Below are 14,515 nucleotides of genomic sequence, written 5' to 3' on the forward strand. Positions count from 1 at the left end.
GAGGAGCCCAGAGAGTGTTTGTACAGAGAGAACAGGAGGGGGCCAAGGATGGAGCCTAGAAGTTGAGGTGTGGAAGAAGAACCTTGCCATGTCACTTGGTAGGTCTGGTTGTTGAGGTAGGAGGAGAACCAGGTGAGAGCAGTTCCAGAGATTCCAAGGTCAGCGAGGCAGGAGAGGAGGATGGAGTGATCGACAGTGTCAAATGCTGCAGAGAGATCAAGGAGGATGAGGACTGAGGAGAGGGATTCCGCCTGAGCACACCTGAGGGAGTCAGTGTCTGCCAGGAGAGCCGTCTCAGTGGAGTGAGATGTGCGGAAGACAGATTGCAGAGGATCCAGGAGTGAGTGATGGGAAAGAAATGCAGAGAGCTGACGGTGAACAACTCACTTGAGGGTCATTGAGAAGAAGGGGAGTAGGGAAACAGGGTGGTAGTTCTGATGAGAGGTAGGGTTTCTTGAGGAGTGGGATTACAGCAGCTTGTTTAAAATCACTCTCTGAATCCTCTGCAAATAACTCCTCCTACCTCAATGGCTGCACATACCAAGTGACATGGTGCAGATCTTCGTCCACACTGTAACCTCTTCTAACAGGTGTGCTCCAAGGCTCTGTACTGGGCCCCGTCTTGTTCTCTCTCTACACCCGCTCTCTGGGGCCCCTCATCACATTAGATAGATTCTGCTACCATTTCTATATAGATGATGCCTAGATCTTCCTGTCTTTTCCCTCTTCTGACCCCCACATCCCCTTTTGCAGCTCTTCCTGTCTGTCTGCTATTTCCTCCTGGACAGACTTGTATCACCTCAAGCTCAACCTTTCTGAATCTGATATCTTCTTCTTTCCCTCTTACATTCTCATTTTCTACTGATCTCTCCATTTCACTTCCATTGTAATCTACCATTCTCTCCCCCTCTTCTTCCACTATTAACCTAGGAGTCGCCCTTGATCCTGCTCTATCCTACTTTCAGCACATCTCCATGCTATCACACACCTGCTGATTTTTCTTGAGCAACATATGATTATTCAGCCAATTCCTGACTGGTCCTCTCCCACCTGGACTACTGCAACTCCCTCCTGGCCGGCCTGCCTGCAACTACTACCCGCCACTCCAGCTCATCCAGAACTCTGTGGCTCGTCTGGTATTCTCTCTTTCCCCCCATTCACACAAGGTACTCCACTGCTCCGCTCCCTCCACTGGCTCCCGATACAGACACGCATCCAGTTGAAGATTTTGACTCTTACCTAATGTTTTCTTGACCAGACTGCACCAAGCTATCTGGAGACCAATCTCTCCTTAAACTCGCTCCAGCCCTCTCAGGTCCTCCTGTGTCAGAAGACAAACTTTAGCCCCTCTCCGCTCCCCTTCCTCCTGAGCCCACCACTTTGCAACCCTTGCCCCTAAGTAGTGGCTTGTGGCTTTCTCCTTGAAGGGCACTTATTACAGACACTGCAAACGAGATAGTGAATAGAAAATGAGCTCATCTTCTTCAGTTGTGGTCGGATACATTTCATCAGGGTAGCCCTGCTATTTTAATCTTCAGTGTCTGAACTTAATTGCTTTTGCTGGAGGAACCTAGTCTTCCAAATATAAATGATTGAAGATGTTAAAAAAGGGAAATTCTTCACATAACAGGAAACTGTAAACATCAGGTAATTCTAACATGGGCCTTCAGATGTAAACTTGCATCCCTTCCTAGCCAGACACTTGATTGGTTAGTTACAACACAGGTAGAGATTCTAACATATATGTCACAATGAATCAGATCTTAGGAACAACATGTACAGCAGTGAACTACGCTACAGCCTGCCATTGAAAACATAGTGACAGATGAGACCAGCATAGTAGTGCATGGATACTGACACTAAAATTGCATTAGACTGGATAACTGGCCTTAAATTAAAACTTTATGCATCCCCACAGACCATAACAAACCCCAGATGTCTTACCCAGACAGTCTGTGCGATGAACTGGGACTAACAATAGTGAATGACTATGCAGTTTGGTTCTCTGCATCTTGGGCCATATTTGGGAAGGAGAATCCTCCACACAGTGAAGAAATGCACATTTGCAATCTGAGAAACAAATAGTCGTCTATGCCAAGTCGAAAATACTATTTAAAACAGAGATATAATAAAGCTGTGTAAATGTGATGTTAGATGAAAAGCAGTTTTAACTGTATACTGAGGATTATGAAAACACCTTATGTGTCTTTCAGCTAGGGTAAAAATCAATATCCATTACAAGACACTACATTCACTTTTTTAAACATCTTTATCATATTATATAATTATATATATATATATATATATATATATATATATATATATATATTCATATATATTCTCTGTAAATTGGAGTCTCGAGTATGAAAATATACTTGAGTTTTTATTCTTGTTCATTATCTATCTCTGTTTTAGCCTTCCTCTGCAAATTAGAGACTTTTGTGAATGGCTAAAGATATTACATTCCAGAATGTATTGATTATACATTATGATATACATGAGAAATGTCTGAGTAATGTCCATTAGTATTGATTGGTATAGCCTGATACATTGCAGAAGAAGGACTGCAGTTGAAGAATCCAGAGAAACCTTAATGTCCCAGAAATAACCTTGTACACATTCATAAGAGATTCAGTGTGCAGTAGAACAGATAATATGAGACTTTTCATATACATATATACATATATACACTCACCTAAAGGATTATTAGGAACACCTGTTGAATTTCTCATTAATGCAATTATCTAATCAACCAATCACATGGCAGTTGCTTCAATGCATTTAGGGGTGTGGTCCTGGTCAAGACAATCTCCTGAACTCCAAACTGAATGTCTGAATGGGAAAGAAAGGTGATTTAAGCAATTTTGAGCGTGGCATGGTTGTTGGTGCCAGACGGGCCGGTCTGAGTATTTCACAATCTGCTCAGTTACTGGGATTTTCACGCACAACCATTTCTAGGGTTTACAAAGAATGGTGTGAAAAGGGAAAAACATCCAGTATGCGGCTGTCCTGTGGGCGAAAATGCCTTGTTGATGCTAGAGGTCAGAGGAGAATGGGCCGACTGATTCAAGCTGATAGAAGAGCAACTTTGACTGAAATAACCACTCGTTACAACCGAGGTATGCAGCAAAGCATTTGTGAAGCCACAACACGTACAACCTTGAGGCGGATGGGCTACAACAGCAGAAGACCCCACCGGGTACCACTCATCTCCACTACAAATAGGAAAAAGAGGCTACAATTTGCACAAGCTCACCAAAATTGGACAGTTGAAGACTGGAAAAATGTTGCTTGGTCTGATGAGTCTCGATTTCTGTTCAGAATTGGTAGAGTCAGAATTTGGCGTAAACAGAATGAGAACATGGATCCATCATGCCTTGTTACCACTGTGCAGGCTGGTGGTGGTGGTGTAATGGTGTGGGGGATGTTTTCTTGGCACACTTTAGGCCCCTTAGTGCCAATTGGGCATCGTTTAAATGCCACGGCCTACCTGAGCATTGTTTCTGACCATGTCCATCCCTTTATGACCACCATGTACCCATCCTCTGATGGCTACTTCCAGCAGGATAATGCACCATGTCACAAAGGTCGAATCATTTCAAATTGGTTTCTTGAACATGACAATGAGTTCACTGTACTAAACTGGCCCCCACAGTCACCAGATCTCAACCCAATAGAGCATCTTTGGGATGTGGTGGAACGGGAGCTTCGTGCCCTGGATGTGCATCCCACAAATCTCCATCAACTGCAAGATGCTATCCTATCAATATGGGCCAACATTTCTAAAGAATGCTTTCAGCACCTTGTTGAATCAATGCCACGTAGAATTAAGGCAGTTCTGAAGGCGAAAGGGGGTCAAACACAGTATTAGTATGGTGTTCCTAATAATCCTTTAGGTGAGTGTATATATATATATATATATATATATATATATATACATATATACATATACACACATATATATATACATATATATATATATATATATATATATATATATATATATACATACATATATATATATATATACATATACATATATATACGTACATATACATATATATATATGTATATATACACATATATATATATATATATATATATATATATATATATATATATATATATATATATATACATATAATATTCTTGAACAGTAATTGCAACAAATGAATTACTTGCAGAATGTTTAAATACATCATTTTATTTTATTGTTCATACAAAATTGTTAAAGTTATTTATTTGTATTAAACCCTTATATGACCATGCATTGGGACTGGCAGCCCTGCAGGATAATCCTTCATTTTCCAGGAATGTGAGATTATTCTCCACAGCACTCCTGAGAGAAACCCACGATTCATTCCAAGGAATAATCTGAATGTCAGCTGAAGAGTGATTTAGATGTATCCCGTTATTAACTTCTCTATACTTTCCTACATGGATACTAAAATGTGAAATTAACTTGCATGTCTTTTCTGACGCCCTGCTCAAATTAAAATAAATAAATAATTGTAATGTTATAGTAAATCTACACAAAGTATCCTTGTGTCTACAATTGTGTGTTTCCCATTAATTAAATATTGTGAAATGAATAGACGTATAGCGCAAAGATTGAGAGTGGCGCTAAAGAAATGAGGACGAAACCAGTTCAAAAATATTTGAATATGCCAAAGCTCAACAATTTGCAAGAAAACTGTTTTGTCACCAGAGGGCGCTACAGTACTTACTGAATATACATTTCTAAGTGACCCCAAACTCTTGAACAGTAGTGTACACTAAGGAAAGAAAACAAAGGGAAACTACTAATAGGAAAGTCCTGAAATGTTTGTACCTCAATGCCAGGAGTATAAGGAACAAGATGTTAGACTTAGAAACCACAGTGCTGGCGTGTGACTCTGATGTTATAGGAGCGACAGAAACATGGCTTACAGAAAATGATGGGGATGAATACAAGTTGAAAGGATACACACAGTTTAGGAGAGACGGGCAAAATCGAAGAGGGGGTGGGGTTGCATTATATATCAAAAATGACATTGAGGGAGAAGAACTCAAATTAGATCCTAGTAACAAAACACAATCTTTATGGGTTAAGCTTCTGAATAAAAGATCCAGAGGATTAGTGGTAGGAGTGTGTTACAGACCACCCAACTCAGATATTCAGAAAGATGTTGCATTGTACAGTGTAATCAGGACTGCATGTAGCAAGGATGTGGCTGTTATAAGGGGGGTTTCAATTTCCCAAACATAGACTGGCAAAGCCCAGTTTGGACTACAGAAGCAGAAATGGAAATGGTTGAGATGGTAAATGACTGTTTTTGAACTCAATTTGTCAGGGAACCAACCAGAGAGCGTGCATGCATTGACTTGATATTTTCAAATGACCAAGATAGAGTCAGAGGGACACTTGTTAGAGAACCAATGACAAACTGTGATCACAGTATGGTTAGCTTTGAGGCATTCTTTCAAAAGACAAGGACCAAGTCTAAAACAATGGTCTACAATTTTAGAAAAGCAAACCTTAAAGGTATGAGGCGGCACTTAGAAGAGTTAGACTGGAGCACACTGGATACAGATTCAGTTGAAAATGGATGGTTATATTTTAAGAATATACTACTTGAGGCTCAGGAGAAATTTGTACCAAAACCTGAGAACCAAAAAAACATTGGCCAAAATGGTTTAATTGAAGTATGCAATAAATATCAAGAGAAAGAAAATGTTGTATAGCGCATACAAAAGGGATAGAGACAAAACAAAATACAAAGATTGTGTTGAACTGCAAAGAGATCTTAAGAGAGGAATCAGGAAAGCAAGGAGCGAAATAGAAAGAAACAGCTCTTGGAGCTAAAACTAATGCAAAGAGCTTTTTTCAAGCAGGAAGTCATTAAGGAGGAAGTGAAACAGATAAAGGGCAAAACTTGTTTGATGTTTTACTTTGTGACTTTAATTTATTTTTGAAAATATCCACTCATTTCAAATCTGATGACTGCAACACACTCCAAAAAAGTTGGGACAGTCAACTGTTACCACTGTGTAACATCACCTTTTCTTTTAATAACACTTATTAAGCATTTGGGCACTGAAGACACCAGTTGGTTAAGTTTAGCAAGCAGAATTTTGCCCCATTCATCCATTATGCATTTCTTCAGCTGCACAACTGTACAGGGCCTTATTTTGTGCTTCATAATGCGCCACACATTCTCAATCGGAGACAGGTCAGGACTGTTGGCAGGCCATGCTAGCATCCGCACTCTCTGCTTATGCAACCATGCGCTTGTAATCCGGGCAGAATGTGGTTTGGTGTTGTCCTGCTGGAAAAAGCAGGGACGTCCCTGGAAAAGACGACATCTGGATGGCAGCATATGTTGCTCCACAATGTGTACATATCTTTCTGCATTAATGGTGCCCTCACAGATGTGCAAGTTACGCATGCCATTGGCACTGACACACCCCCATACCATGACAGTCGCTGGCTTTTGGACCTGACGCTGATAACAGCTTGGATGGTCCTTTTCCTCTTCGGCCCGGAGAACACGACGGCTGTTTTGTCCAAAAACTATTTGAAATATTGACTCGTTGGACCACAAAATGATTCCACTGTGCTACTGTCCATCTCAGATGAGACCGAGCCCAGAGAAGTCGGCGGCGCTTCTGGACAGTGTTGATGTATGGCTTCTGCTTTGCTTAGTAAAGCCTTAACTTGCATCTGTGGATGCAGCGGCGAATGGTGTTGACTGACAAAGGTTTACCAAAGTATTCCCGAGCCCATGTCAGGATATCCATTACAGACTCATGATGGTTTTTAAGACAGTGATGTCTGAGGGATCGGAGATCACCCGCATTCAGAAGTGGTTTTCGGCCTTGCTCTTACACACCGAGATTTGACTGGATTCCTTGAATCTTTTAATTACATTGTGCACTGCAGAAGGTGAAATGCCCAAAATCCTACTGATTTGTCTTTAGGGAATGTTGTTCTCAAAGTGTTGGATTATTCGCTATTGCATCTGTTGGCAGATTGGCGAGCCTCGACCCATCCTTGCTCTTGAAGGACTAGGCCTTTTTTGGAGGCTCCTTATGTACTATGACACGATTGCCTCACCTGTTTCACATCACCTTCTTATTTCAACTTGTCACATCGCTATTAGTCCTAAATTGCCCATGCAACAATTTCAAAATCAACGTTTACCTTTAAAAACTATGCAGCTGATTAGGTCAAACATCAAATACCTTGTCTTTATACGTTTTTTGTTTAAATACAAGTCAAAGTACATTTAAAAATCACTCTTTGTTTTATTAGCATTTTCCATACTGTCCCAACTTTTTTGGAATTGGGGTTGTAGTAAGGGGACTAGCAGAATTAAAAACAAACAAATCTCCTGGGCCAGATGGTATATTTCCAACAGTACTTAAAGAAATGGGGGAAATGATTTATGGGCCGCTAACTCAAATATTCCAAATGACACTTAGAACAGGGGATGTGCCAACTGACTGGAAGACAGCAAATGTCATACCAATCCACAAGAAAGGGGACAAAACTGAGCCAGGAAATTACAGACCAATCAGTCTCACCTGCATCACCTTTAAAATGTTGGAGAAAATGATTAGACAGAAAATAGAAGAGCTTCTTAATGAAAACCATATTCTTGGAGATAGTCAACATGGGTTTAGACGAGGCAGATCATGGAAAACTACAGAACTGTACTCAGTTGCGGATTCGTTTTCAGTGAGATGCCACTTTCTTCTAACCAGAAATGTAACCGCTATGATGTACAGGTTTGTAGTTTGCTATTAGCGGGTGGGTCAAAGTTTTGATTTAATCCGGCCCCATGTGTTACTAATCTATTATAGATTAGAGATATAGATATACAGTGGGGGAAAAAAGTATTGGATCCCCTGCTGATTTTGTACGTTTGCCCACTGACAAAGAAATGATCAGTCTATAATTTTAATGGTAGGTGTATTTTAACAGTGAGAGACAGAATAACAACAAAAAAATCCAGAAAAACGCATTTCAAAAAAGTTATAAATTGATTTGCATGTTAATGAGGGAAATAAGTATTTGACCCCTTCGACTTAGTACTTGGTGGCAAAACCCTTGCTGGCAATCAAAGAGGTCAGACGTTTCTTGTAGTTGGCCACCAGGTTTGCACACATCTCAGGAGGGATTTTGTCCCACTCCTCTTTGCAGATCCTCTCCAAGTCATTAAGGTTTCGATGCTGACGTTTGGCAACTCGAACCTTCAGCTCCCTCCACAGATTTTCTATGGGATTAAGGTCTGGAGACTGGCTAGGCCACTCCAGGACCTTAATGTGCTTCTTCTTGAGCCACTCCTTTGTTGCCTTGGCTGTGTGTTTTGGGTCATTGTCATGCTGGAATACCCATCCACGACCCATTTTCAATGCCCTGGCTGAGGGAAGGAGGTTCTCACCCAAGATTTGACGATACATGGCCCCGTCCATCGTCCCTTTGATGCGGTGCAGTTGTCCTGTCCCCTTAGCAGAAAAACACCCCCAAAGCATAATGTTTCCACCTCCATGTTTGACGGTGGGGATGGTGTTCTTGGGGTCATTCCTCCTCCTCCAAACACAGCGAGTTGAGATGATGCCAAAGAGCTCGATTTTGGTCTCATCTGACCACAACACTTTCACCCAGTTCTCCTCTGAATCATTCAGATGTTCATTGGCAAACTTCAGACGGGCCTGTACATGTGCTTTCTTGAGCAGGGGGACCTTGCGGGCACTGCAGGATTTCAGTCCTTCACGGCATAGTGTGTTACCAATTGTTTTCTTGGTGACTATGGTCCCAGCTGCCTTGAGATCATTAACAAGATCCTCCCGTGTAGTTCTGGGCTGATTCCTCACCGTTCTCATAATCATTGAAACTCCACGAGGTGAGAACTTGCATGGAGCCCCAGACCGAGGGAGACTGACAGTTATTTTGTGTTTCTTCCATTTGCGAATAATCGCACCAACTGTTGTCACCTTCTCACCAAGCTGCTTGGTGATGGTCTTGTAGCCCATTCCAGCCTTGTGTAGGTCTACAATCTTGTCCCTGACATCCTTGGACAGCTCTTTGGTCTTGGCCATGGTGGAGAGTTTGGAATCTGATTGATTGATTGCTTCTGTGGACAGGTGTCTTTTATACAGGTAACGAGCTGAGATTAGGAGCGCTCCCTAATCTCAGCTCGTTACCTGTATAAAAGACACCTGGGAGCCAGAAATCTTGCTGATTGATAGGGGATCAAATACTTATTTCCCTCATTAACATGCAAATCAATTTATAACTTTTTTGAAATGTGTTTTTCTGGATTTTTTTGTTGTTATTCTGTCTCTCACTGTTAAAATACACCTACCATTAAAATGATAGACTGATCATTTCTTTGTCAGTGGGCAAACGTACAAAATCAGCAGGGGATCAAATACTTTTTTCCCTCACTGTAACTATATACAGGGCGGCCTCGTAAGGCAATGTGCCTGTAGGCTGCATGACAGACCCTGGGAACACATCGACAGGGCTGTCAGTAAATCCAGGAGCAGCTCACGTATGTGCTCGACTGCAAGGCATAGTCCAGTGGAAGGGAAGACACGGTTCACTAGCTGCCTCAGGATGAGCTCAACAGGGGCAGACTGGGAGAGGAAAAGGCAGGAGCCAGAGCCCGTAGGCTACTGGAGCTCGACTGCAGTCAATACCAGGTTCCCAATGGAAGGTCCTGTCACGTCCAACCTGTAGAACCGGGCAAATGTAAGTGGCGAGGCCCAAGCTGCAGCCGCAGAAATGTCTGCCAAGGGAGCACCTTCAAAAAGGGCCCAAGAGGGTGTCCACAATCCAATGTGAGAGGCGCTGCTTTGAAAGCGCTTGGCCCTGTGTCCGCGCTTCATAAGACACAAACAGTTGGTCTGAGCACCGAATGTCCTTAGTGCGTTCCAAACAGCACCTGAGGGCCTGCACAGGGCAGAGCAGGTGAAGCCAACTCTCTTGCTCTGAAGCAAAGGAAGAAGGATGAAAAGCCATCAACACAATAGTCCTGTTGACATGGAATGGAGACCCTGGAGCCATCTCCTGCAAAACGGACACACGATGGGTGTATGGACAGGGCGCGTAACTCACTCACACGTTTTGCAGAGGTGATTGCCAGCAAAAACACAGTCTTAAGTGACACCAGCTTCAGCTCAGCTGAGATCAGTGGCTCAAATGGGGCTTGGGAAAGTGCGTCCAGCACTACATCAAGACGCCATGCGGGCAGTGAAAGGGTGCGAGGATGCCGCAGCCGTCGAGCTCCCTTTAAAAATTGCACAGCCAGGAAATGAGACCCAGGGGGCTCGCCATCAATCCGGACATGACATGCGGAGATGGCAACCAGATACACTTTGAGCATGGCATGGGACCAGGGGATCAGGTCTGTGAACCAGAATCTGTGAGGCCACCGAGGGGCTATCAACAGAACTGTTGCTCATTCTCTCCTGACCTTCTCCAGGACCACAAGCTAGCGGGTTAGCGCGTCGATCCCTAGGGTTCCTGAGCGGTCTTGGACGGAGAACCATAGTGGGCAGTGTGTGGACTCTGCTGATGCAAAGAGACCCACATCCACCCTGCCAAACCGGCTCCACAGTTGCTGTATCACAAACAGGTGGAGGCGCCATTCCGAGACCGAGGGGCCTCCCCAAGAGAGGAGGTCCGCCACCGTGTTGGAGATTAACTGCTCTGATGGAGCGGAACCGTGGCTGCGCCCACAGAAGCAGACGGTGTGCTAGACAATACAGTCTGTGCGATCGGAGACCTCCTTGCCTGTTGATATAGGTGACCACCGCTGTGTTGTCCACTGTAAGTGCGTCTCCACCCGGCAATGTAACACCAACCAAATGCAACCTTGCTTGCTGGACAGAATGCTGTGTTTGCGAGCACCAGGTGCTGGATACAAGCACCGCGTAGGCCCGTAGGCTTAACAACACCGTGTGTGCCGAGGTTTCCGGGGACACCGGGTGACGTGGGGTCCGGGGGCTGAGGGTAATAGACCACCTGCCGTAGCGGGATCTAAAACCAAGGCCTGCACACAGGGACAAGGAGGCTAAGCAGAGCTCATTCTCAGCGAACTGAGAGAGTGAGATCTCCTACAGCTGCAGCTGCGGGCTGTAGTGCGGGCACAAGCCGGTGGAGAAGCACCTCACACGGGCGAGATCTCTTACTACACACCGAGGCTTGGGCCGGGCAGCCGGGCCTCGGATTTTATTGCCGCTGCTAGCGCTCCTGCTGTGGAGGAAAAAGTCCTGCAGTCGGAATATATATAGCACTATATAAACACAACAATTATTTTTAAAGGCTCTTCTTGTGAATGAAACTGAAACCGAAAGCGCAGCCAGATGGGACAGAACCGGGATTAGCTATCAATAATAACTAAACACACACAAGACGGAGACGATGTGTAGCGAAAACGGTGGTGAACAACACTATGAAGTGATCCAGCCAGCCGAAATACGCAGTTTGAATGTTTCGTACAATGTTTATTTGTTTGGACAGTCTCATCTTGTCTCACTCTACTAGCTAGTCCTTCAAAGTCCTTCTGTCAGCTTTGGTGGTTTAATTTTACTTATTTATACAGTGTCAACTACTTTAGATGACAACCTCTCTCTCCTAGATGGCACTTGCCACATCTGTGGTTGGGAGGTTTTTGACATGACTGGTGGCACTGATTTAAATCCCATCTAATGGCTTGCCGTGTAGAGTAAACCAATCATGTGACTGCAGTGCCTATTGCCTGCCTTGCACTAACAACTGCTGCCTGTCACTCTGTTTGGTAGACTGCAAATTAATTTAACCTGAAATGACATATGAAGTACAATATTTGACTACATCATCCATACTGATATTTTCTCTAAGGTAAGTCCAGTCACTTTGCAAACATGGCCTTTAACGGCAGCCATTACCTTCGATATCATGCATGTATCCCTCAATCCAATGACCTTGGAATTGTCCATTCTTCATCTGCCCACTTATCTATTTCCACCTGCATAATTTCTGTAAATACTCAAAATGTTTTGACCAGATTGCCATGTCTGTCTTGGCAAACTGTCTGGCAGAATGTTTGTTTGCTTTCCAAACCTAATTTTTAAACTAAGATGGCGCTGGCATGAATAAAGTGTACTGGGGTGGATTTTACATGTGTGATAAAGTGACAAATGGTTGGAAAGGAAATGGCTCCAGTATTGGGTGGCAATGCATAAATCATCGGAGTTATATACTGTGTTACTACACCCTCTTAAGCATTATTTGGCAGTGTTACGCGCAGCTCCTGTGCATAGAAGTTACACTGTATTCCTACAATGCACACATCATTTGAAAGCTTATTCTCTTGTTTACCAGTGCATTTCATTGTCAAACACATACGATTTACAGTTTCCGTGTTGCCCGCTGTCATTCAGAGCCTGGGGATAAACGCACAGTCTGGTGCTGGGGGTGAAGTGGAAGTCTCATTCAGACGGTCCCAGATCACTCAGTTTTGATCGAATTTCTTTGCAAATAGGCTTGTTTTTTTCAGAATAATCTAACAATTAATCCAGTATATATTATTTAATGTTCTATCAAACACGGAGAAGTTCAGATTCAATTATGTAAAATCGTTGTGTATTAGTGCAGTGTAAACAGAGTTTGAAAAGTAGCCTGGGATGGACAACGGTATATAGGAGTGTACATTTTTTCATTTCCTGAATCCTGACATTATTGCCATGTTGTTCAGTTCTATGAACCACGCAGTGAAAAACTGACATAGGTGCCTAGTTCTGATAATGGGATCGTATTGCAAGGTTATTATTCGATTGCATAACTCTCAAGTTCATCTCCAGTAGCTTCACAAGAGGTACACATATTATTCTATGGAATACTGCTTCCCTCATAGATTTCTCACAGTAGTCATTGGTGCTGGAATCATTTAGTGAATTATAGCATGGCCACAAAGATAGGAAGTGACATAGAGAAAGAAAATTCCCTGGAGAGATGCAAACAACATCATATTGAATTCCTTGTGGACGTAAGCTTGCCCGCCAAACTCAGACACACAGTAAGATTTATAACAAGTAAGGTTTATAACAGAATAATACAGTCAGTATTGTGATAATATATTCAGAATAATATAATGTGTATTATATTTAAAGAAATATATTTTCAAGGTTGGTCCAACACAACAGAGGAAATCATCAGACCAATACATTGCATTAAATATGACAGGCCCACCCCTCAAAGCTTAAAAGATGTTATACATAGTGTTATACACAGCCTTCTATGGGATTGTTGTTGTTGTTGTTGAACTGCTCACCTTTTAATAGAATGTGTTTTCCTCATTAAACTCAGATAAAGCATTTTATTCTTGTCACATGCAATTGTTTTTGCTCCATAGGCTAATGAGCATTTGATCAATGGTGTGGCCGATATCCATTTCCAAGCTAAGTAGGTTTTAAATTAATCCTTTTTTTTATATGTTTATTTGATACATTGTATACATATTAGAATTTTCAGGCAGACTTGTTTGATTTTAACAGACACTGCACAAAATATAAAAAAAGTGCTTGAGCAATATAGAAAAATTACTTGTTTTGCTATCTAATAAGTAATATAGGTTTCATGACTACAAAAGGGAAAAGGGGGATGAAAACACAGAACTCAGCATGCGTGTCCCTAAACACTTCAGAGGGTCAGGTCAGGCACGGTTAACAGTGGTGCTGCTGATGTAGTAGTAGTAGTGGGAATTTAAAATGTCATAACTTTGTGAGGAATTAACATATTTTAACAAATTATATATAAAGCAATAATCCAACTCAATCTGATGAAGTAATAATCTCATTTGGTAATGTGACTGATTTTGTGGTGGAGGGTCATATCCCTTTGATAGCTAGCCTATTGCCAGTTGTCATCCAAATCAAGTAGTTAACTACAACAGTAGTTACCAGCTAATGATTTTTTTTATATATTTAGGAATATGGCATATTGATACAGCATATTACATGATACTTCCATGTACCAGCCACAGCACGACTCAAACCCCAGTCTCCCGCCCCAGAGTGCAGCAACTTTACCACAAACACTAAATGGTCCTGGTCTTTAGTGAGCCCTTCAGAATAGCTACAATATGGTAATGATAGTTTAAACAAAGATACAAACCATAAAGGGGGATGACATATTCTGGGATCAATAATTGTCACTTAATGCAATATTGTCACACCATATAAGGTATGATATCCATTTCTTATAGCTATCTACTGCCATAACAATTGTGGTGAGTTTCAGTTCTATAGTTTTCATTTAATGGTCATTTGAAATTTATGGTAAAAATTGTAATTTGAATTGCTCATGGTGGCCATCTTGTATTATTAATCAAGTTGCCTTGATCAAACTTGATAGCGGTATTAGCCACGTTCACGTGTGCAAAAGCTCACTTCACTCCATCCAATGGTTTCAGAGAAGGTGATTTAATATTTTTCATCAATCCAATATGGCTGCCAAACCATGTGACTGATTGACTTCTCTTGA

Source organism: Amia ocellicauda, chromosome 13 (assembly GCF_036373705.1).
Source record: "Amia ocellicauda isolate fAmiCal2 chromosome 13, fAmiCal2.hap1, whole genome shotgun sequence".
NCBI classification, from domain to species: domain Eukaryota; kingdom Metazoa; phylum Chordata; class Actinopteri; order Amiiformes; family Amiidae; genus Amia; species Amia ocellicauda.